This window comes from Grus americana, chromosome 18, assembly GCF_028858705.1.
Source record: "Grus americana isolate bGruAme1 chromosome 18, bGruAme1.mat, whole genome shotgun sequence".
NCBI lineage: Eukaryota > Metazoa > Chordata > Aves > Gruiformes > Gruidae > Grus > Grus americana.
Window position 1 is genome coordinate 7,723,813 of NC_072869.1, and position 7,461 is coordinate 7,731,273.

Here is a 7,461-nt window from a genome sequence, read left to right on the forward strand (position 1 = left end):
AAGGGGGTACAGGATGGGGGAGGTTGTCTCCCCTATTCTTGCTGCTGGATGGGAAGAAGAAATGGTTACAGGGTGGGGGGCAAGGGCAGGGAGACAATCTCTTGCCCCTTTGGCCGGTGACAAGGCACGAGGTGTTAAAATTGCCCATGCAGCTTTGGTATCGGGGTTTTTAAAAGGATATTGAAAGCTTGGAAGGCATGTAGAAGGAAATGCCTTGGAGGGAGGGAATTTGAGAACTCAATCTGCTTAGTCCTTATCAAACGAAGGACTGGGTGACTTAATTACAGTGTAAGTACTTTCCCAGATAGCAAAGAGCACTTTAATCTTGAAAAAAAAAAAGGCACAATAAGAGCCTGTGTCTGAAGGATAAAATCAGACCAATTGAAGCTAGAAATACTGTGCAGTCTGCTAATGACTTCCACCTCAAGGGGGAAATTTTGTCTCCTGATGGGATGGCATGAATTGGCCAGGCTTGTCTTGCATCTTGACTAAACCAAGTACCTTACTGGGCTGACAAGGTGATAGTCACTAGAGCGGTCAGATGGGAAGAGGAGGTGTTTCCCACCCTGGGGTGCAGGGAAGTGGGCTCCTTTGTCAGTGCTGTGATGCTGCAGAGTTCAAGTTCTGGGACTCCTGGTCACCCTTGGACATCTGGCCATCCTCTTTGTACTGGCTGTGACAAGCCAGCTGTGTGGTTAGGTGGGCTGGTGTCCTGCCTTGGCCTCAACCTCCACAAACTCTGGTGTCCAGAGTGTGTTTGATGAACCAGCAGCAGACGTGGTCTTCCCTAGTGCTGGGCTCACCGGAGGTGGCGGGTGGAAAGCAGGCTGTGCTCAAACGTGAACAGAAAAATTACTTCTGCTGGCTCTGTTCTTGCACTTTTATCACTGCTGTTGACATTAAAAGGGCATTGTATCCGGATTATTCATGCACTGCTAATAACTCCGGAGTGCTGTATGCTAGATCCTGCTTTCAGCTGCACCCAGCACTTCAGTTGCACTGAAGCCAAGGGAGCTGTACTGACAGATCTGAGGAAAGTAAGAATTTGATATTAAAGAAGTTTGCATCTATTTCCAAAGCGTGGCTACAGAACAGGAACAGCACGATCCCTGCTACTGGCATATTTCCATTTAAATGACATATCTGCAGATGGAAAAGCTGCCAGTGGGTGCCTGGTGCTGTAGACAGAAATGGAGCACTGGGCTTGAACACCTGATAAAATAAGGGGGGGTTTTGTCTTCTCTTATTATGAACTGGAGATGAAAGGTGTGTGGGTCAAGCAGATCTCCTCTTGCAAGCTGCAAGGAGTCAACAGGTCTCCAAGGGAGGATGCAGGGAGCTGGAGGGAGTCCAGGTCTGAGCCCTGTATCTAGGGGTGCAAATAGAATGATGCAGCATTGGACTATGGCATAGGGATGGGAAACCTTCAGGGAAGCATTGCTCTTAATGAGCTCTATTTGCAAGAAAATGGAGTGGTTTTCTCTGTCATTGGAAATGTGACCTGCTAACACAGCCCCGGGGGCTGCAGGCAGCTTGGTTCTTCTCTCAGCTCTCCCATGACTGCAGAAATCTGATGGTGCCTTTGAGGAAGAATCCTTGTTTAATTAAGTTGTATGTGTTGGGAGGTGACTTTGAGTGATTTCCTTTGTTAGCTGCTGTCTTGCTTGGGGAATGGCTTGCCTTGTTCTTAATGAAACCTCTCCCTTCTGCTGTGGATGGAAAACTGTCTGGAGACTAATGAAGATCCAGACCTTCTGGAGGTGCCCTTGCTTCTTGGGGACACCAAAGATCACCATTTGCTTTTTATGGGGAACTAACTATCTAGCAGCAAGATAGCCTGCTCCCAGGTAAGCAAGTAAATAAACTGGATGTGTCAGCCCAAAGGCGAAATACTTCCTAGGAGTGAAGGGAGACAGCTCTGAGAGGTGTTGGAGGCCCAGGGGCAGGACTGAGGCCCCGTCATGTGTTCAGCATTGAAAGGTGCTGGGTACGAGCATAGCAGAGCTGCACCTTTGCCATTGCACAGAGTAAGATGTATGACTGATCATCTTAAGTCTGCATGTCAAAACTTGCATACAACTGAAACCCAAAACATACTTGTCCACTGCATGTGGTGTTAAAGAACAAGAGAGGTCAGACAGTCACAGGTGGAAGAGGCAAAGGCATCTGTTGCAAGATGAGGCTGAAAATACCCAGAGCGGGACAGAGTTGGGCTTGAGTCCTGGGCAGTCCCTGCCATCCCCAGGGTGATGGACCCAGAGCTCCAGCTGTGCAACCAGATGTTCATAAGGATTAAGTGCTACAGACACTTCCATTGGCTTTGGGTGTAGAGCATGGAAAGCTCCTCTCTTGTACTGCTAATAATTCTCCATCCTAATTTCTCTTTCTTCATTCAAATCAGCATGCTTCCCAGCAGCTGTCTGCTAAATCCTAGACAGGTTTTGTAATTGTCCCCATTTTCCCGGGAGCTCTGCAACACCAAAGTAGCTTTTGTCATTTTTTCATTCCTCAAGAAACTTTTCTTTCCTGGTGAAGAATGAATTTTTTCCTGCTGCCTTTGGTCCTTCTGCGTATGGCCTGTGGGGCACTCTGGGGGCTGGAGGAACAGTTTATCTCAGCTCCCCCTGACAGCATTGCTAACTTCCTGATAATGCAGATAATCAGGAGTCATAAATATTAATTTGGGCTTTCTATATTTCCTTTTTTGGGGTTTTTTTTAGTGTTAGGAAGTAGATAGGGGCTGCAGATGGGGCTTTGGCTGGTTTGCTGGGGAAGAGCCCTTTGGGTTGAGGAACAGAGATCCCTGGATGCTGTCAGGTGCTGCCACGGGGCTTTGGACAAATCCTGATGTTCCAGTGGAGGGACCATGCATGCAGCAAACGCTACTCCAGGAGTGTCCTCTGCATCAGGGAGCCTGCTGCTGCTGAAAAGCTGCTTTTGGGAGTTAAAGGGAAGGAGCATGAGGGAAATCTTGCCATTGTGGGCTGCAGCAGTTGCAGGACTTCAATGGTGACCTGTTTTTATCCTGGAGAAGGATCCTGCTGCATTTCTGTGCTTGTGAACCTGCTGGCAGAGACAGATCCAGGTCTGTGCTTCCTCTGCTTGCCTGCAAGGTCTGCCTTGTGTCAGGAGCTTACTGGGAAAAACCAGTGTCAGTGCTGGATGGATCTAACCCTATTGCAACTTCCAGTTTGGACAACTGGTGCTGGTGCTAGGATCCTGTCTGCTGGGACAGGATATGTTAATGGGGGGCTGCAGATAGCTGTGCCATGCAAATGTGCTGCTTTTTGCTTGGCGCATCCAATGCGGGCAGGGTCACAGCCCTGTAAGCGATGGGGGTGCCAAGGGCTCCTGGTTTCCCCCAGCAGCTCACCATGGCTGAGCGCAAATGCAACTTGCGCAGTGTCAGGTAAGAGCATCTTCTCCTGGGAGCCTGAGGGCTTGCTCCGAATAAATTGACAGTATCAGCCCTTGTGTTGCTGAGCAACCCTGTGGGCAGCCTGTGGTGAAGGAGGTAGCTGTGAATTAGAGAAGGATCCACATCTCCTGCTGGCTCTAATCAAGGTCCTGGCCCTGGATGCAGACTGCAGCCTGGTTTGGCTGCTTCTCTTAACTCGAGCCCTGGATGAGCATTTATAGCGCTGTAGTGTTCACAGCTTCCACCCAACAGTGTTTGCATTTGTTCCTAGTCCTCTGATCATGGTAATAAATCCCAGTTCCTCTGGCAAATTGAATCTCACCTATGAGGCTACAGGTGTTGTTAGTGTTGATGGACTGAGGTGCTTAGCTATCTCCTGGCTTCCTCCAGCTCTGCAGGACTACTACTTTTTCCTCAGCAATGCCGCTTGCTCATTTTGGGACCACCTCCAGGGAGATGAGAGGTTTGTGCTGTGCTGGCAGCTGGTGCTTGGGCTGTCGAGGCAGCGTGTCATGGGTGAGAGTGCTGGTGCTGTGCAGGGGGAGAGGTCAGCTGGGCATCCTGCAGGTGGGCCTGAGGGTGACAAACTGCCCTCCAGGGCTTAAAACCTGCTACAGTGAAAAAATACTTCTAAACTAGCCTTGTTTCCAGTTTGTCCTGCCTTAAAGAAGATAACACACTTGAGCCTGCTATTTTAAAGCAGTTTCTAGTGTTGGATGCCCCATGAGCCTAGGCTGAGCTGCTTTAAAAATGAAGCTGAAAATCTGGTTCCTTGAAAATGGAGTCCCAAGCAGAAGCAGAGCCAGCGCCTGGCACCGCTGAGCAGTGAGGCTGCGGCCAGCCAAAAGCAGACAGAAGTTTCTGCATGTGTCGGACCGAGGACAGACACTCGCCTGTCACTGCTCCCTTATCAGAAAGGTGCTGCCGGAGACAGCCATTATGGTGGAAACAGGATGGTTCAGACCTTCCCTGGTGAGAGCGAGGTGCGTTAGGTGTTGGCATTCATGAGAAAACCCAGCTGTCCCCTGGCCAGGCGTGGGGCTCAGCTGGGGAGTCTGTCTTGTGTACTCCAAGGTTCCAGGGGCATGTTCTGCTTCAGGGCCAGGATCAGCGGTTCGGCGGGATCTGCTGCATCCAAAGGATATTGTAAGGGAATAGCTTTGCAGGGCTGATCATGGTGAAATGTGATGCTCCTGAAATCCAGGCTTGTGGCACCCAGAAAGTCATCATCTGCTGTAACTTCACTGTTGGTTGGAGGTTAATCCCCTTGAGATCTATCCGTATTGCTTCTCCCTAAACTAGTGAGGCTGGGGCTGTCCTGAGCAGTGTCTCATCTCTCAGATCTGCTGTCCCAGCTCTGCCTGCAAGGAGTTCCAGCAGCTTCCATCATAATTTGCAGATCCCTGAAAATCCCGCATTGGTTTTGCATGTTGCTACTGAAGACTGATTTGAATGGTGCTAAACATTTTGATCTCCGTTCTTGCTTACCACCTCCTCCCCTGACCTGCTTTGCCCTGTGACTTTCTTCTGCTGGCTGTAGCCTGCAGTTCCTCAACATCAGTCTCCATTAGGTGACACCTCTTTACCAGCATTTACATGCTCAATGTACAATCAGGTAATTGCTGTGCAATTTCACGCCCAGGTGATTTATTGCAAGCTCATCCAGTCAGAGACTATAATAATTAATCTGAAAGTTAAGCTTGTTTTTAAATTAAGCCATGCATTATAGCAGCATGATGGGTAACTGCTAACTCTTTAGACTGAGGGCAGTGTCACTTGCTTCTCCCACTCAAACTGTGGTGGCTTTCATGCAGCTTTTGTGTGTTCCATCATTCCCAAGCACTGGGGGAGCCAAAGCAAAGATCTTTCTCGGGGCATCGAGAGCAAAGGGTACAGTGATGCAGCTTATTGGAAGCCACCAGGAACCAACTGCCATTTGAATCAGACCAGCTCACTCACCAGGCTGAAAACAAATCCTAATCCCAAACTTTGCCTTTAATCTCCTGATGTTGGACTTAAACTAGCTTTAAAATAAGGGAAAAAGACTTAATTTTTGCTTGTTTTGCAGCTTCCACAAGGCTATGTGTCCCTGATCCAGCCAGGAGAGTCAATAGGCCTTAAATGAGCAACACTTGGTGTAAATACCAAATGCTTATTTGGTTTTCTGTGGCTTTGGGAGGAAACTAGCATTGCATGGGCCCATCTCTCAAGGAGGACAAAAGCTGCTGGAAAACTGTGTGGTGTCAGCAGTCAGAAGTTTAGCATTTCTGCAAAACCAGCCTTTTCTATGCAATGTGTGGTTGGTCTAAACTTTAAACCCTTCCTACCTTTCTCTTTGTTTGGTTTCCCCTTAAGTGAATCCTTTCAGAGATGCTTGTTAATTCATCTCCATTTGAACCGGGTGGGGGGGTGGTCCCGGGAGCCCTTGGTGTCTGTAATGCTAAACACCAGCCGTACTCCGGCAGTCCCTTGCATTGTGGCTGGCTTCCCCCCTTCCTCCTGCAGCTGGGAGCCCAGGTCCCATTCATTCATTAATCCCTTTCATTCCCTGCTCGTTTGTTCATATCCTCTGCGGCATGGGGAGAAAATTGCGATCCCGAGAACAAATAGGAATTCTTCTCCTCTTTGGAAATAAAAGCTGGTCCATTTAAACCATTTGTTCTCTTTGGGATTTGCCTGTGTGCAGATGAGAAGGTCTCCGATAATGGAGTCCAAGCCTTGGTGCTGAGCAGGGACAATAGGAGGGAACCCATCCCTCTTCCTTTTGTATTGCGCCTCCCCCCACAAAGGCGATCAGATGAATTTTCCAGGGCAGATGGATCAGTTTTAATGATGTACCTCTGTGCTGCTCTGGCCTCCAGCAAACATGATTAAAGCAAAGAGATCTGCTGATTTTTATTTTTTTTAAGACTGCAAGGCTACTGCGTGGCTCTTGCCATGCAGCACGGCCGCTGCTGCAGCGTTTCTTTCAGGCTGTGCTCAGGGACAGTGCTGGGCTGCGGGTCTGTGCGATTGCAAATTTGCCTGCCAGGACTTTGACCCTTTTCCTGGCTGTGTGTGCGGAGGGAGCCCTGGGTCCAAACCCAGGAGCCTGCTCCCCTCTCACAGGCATGGGACCCTTGGCCTCTTGGACCTCTGGAAGGAGAAGATGGCAGTGGCATCCCTCCCAGTCTCCTGCCTCGTTCCAGCTGATCCCTTCTCTTAAGCTTATCTTATGCTGCGAAATCATAAGCTCTGCCTGTAACTTTAGTGGATGAGCAGTTTTAATTCCAGACAGAAAAGGCACTGGAGCTCAGCCTGTCCAGCTGGGCAGAGCGCGTGTCTGTGGGGAATGGGGTTGTCCTGAGCTGGGCGAGCTGTGGCAACTGGTGCAGGGTGAGCGTGAGCCCAAGCTCCTGGTCTGTGGTGGGGACACGGCTACCTGGGGCAAGGGACCTCCTGCAGAGCCTGAGCCAGGCGGCTGGTGTGGGTGGTGGAAGAAGGTTTGGGGAACTTTCTTTGTTTTCTGTGGGCGAGTGGAGGCTGATCTTTTTTTCCCCTGCAAAAGTGGAGTGGAATAAGTTTTCTCAGGATGGATGTGAACAAGCTATTTAGCTACTGCAGCCCATTAAGTGATCCTTAAAATCTAAGTTTCCCAATTTGCAGAGATGTTGAGCTGCTCAAGTGTTTGAGATGCTCTGGAAGTGGCTGCTGCCTTCTGAAGTGTCTCTAAAGCTGAGTAGATCCTTGAATGTCTTGTCCCTGTCTCGTACAAGGGACTTCTCTTCCATCTTGAACGGTCACCAGCTACGCTTACTGTCAAAAAGCTTGAGAGTAATGAACTCTGGAGACTGCTTATCTGTCTTTTGAAATAAAAATGTTTTTGTCCTGAAAACCAAATGATGTCTTGCACTTAGCAAAAAGAACTAAAATGTACTCCATCTCGGATGTCATCTGTTCACAAAACTGCTCTTGATCAACCTACAAAGCAGGTATTGTTTAATGTGTGACTGACAGGGTTTAGTTAGTATCACTTTCTGGAGGGCAATGTATTAATTCTTGCA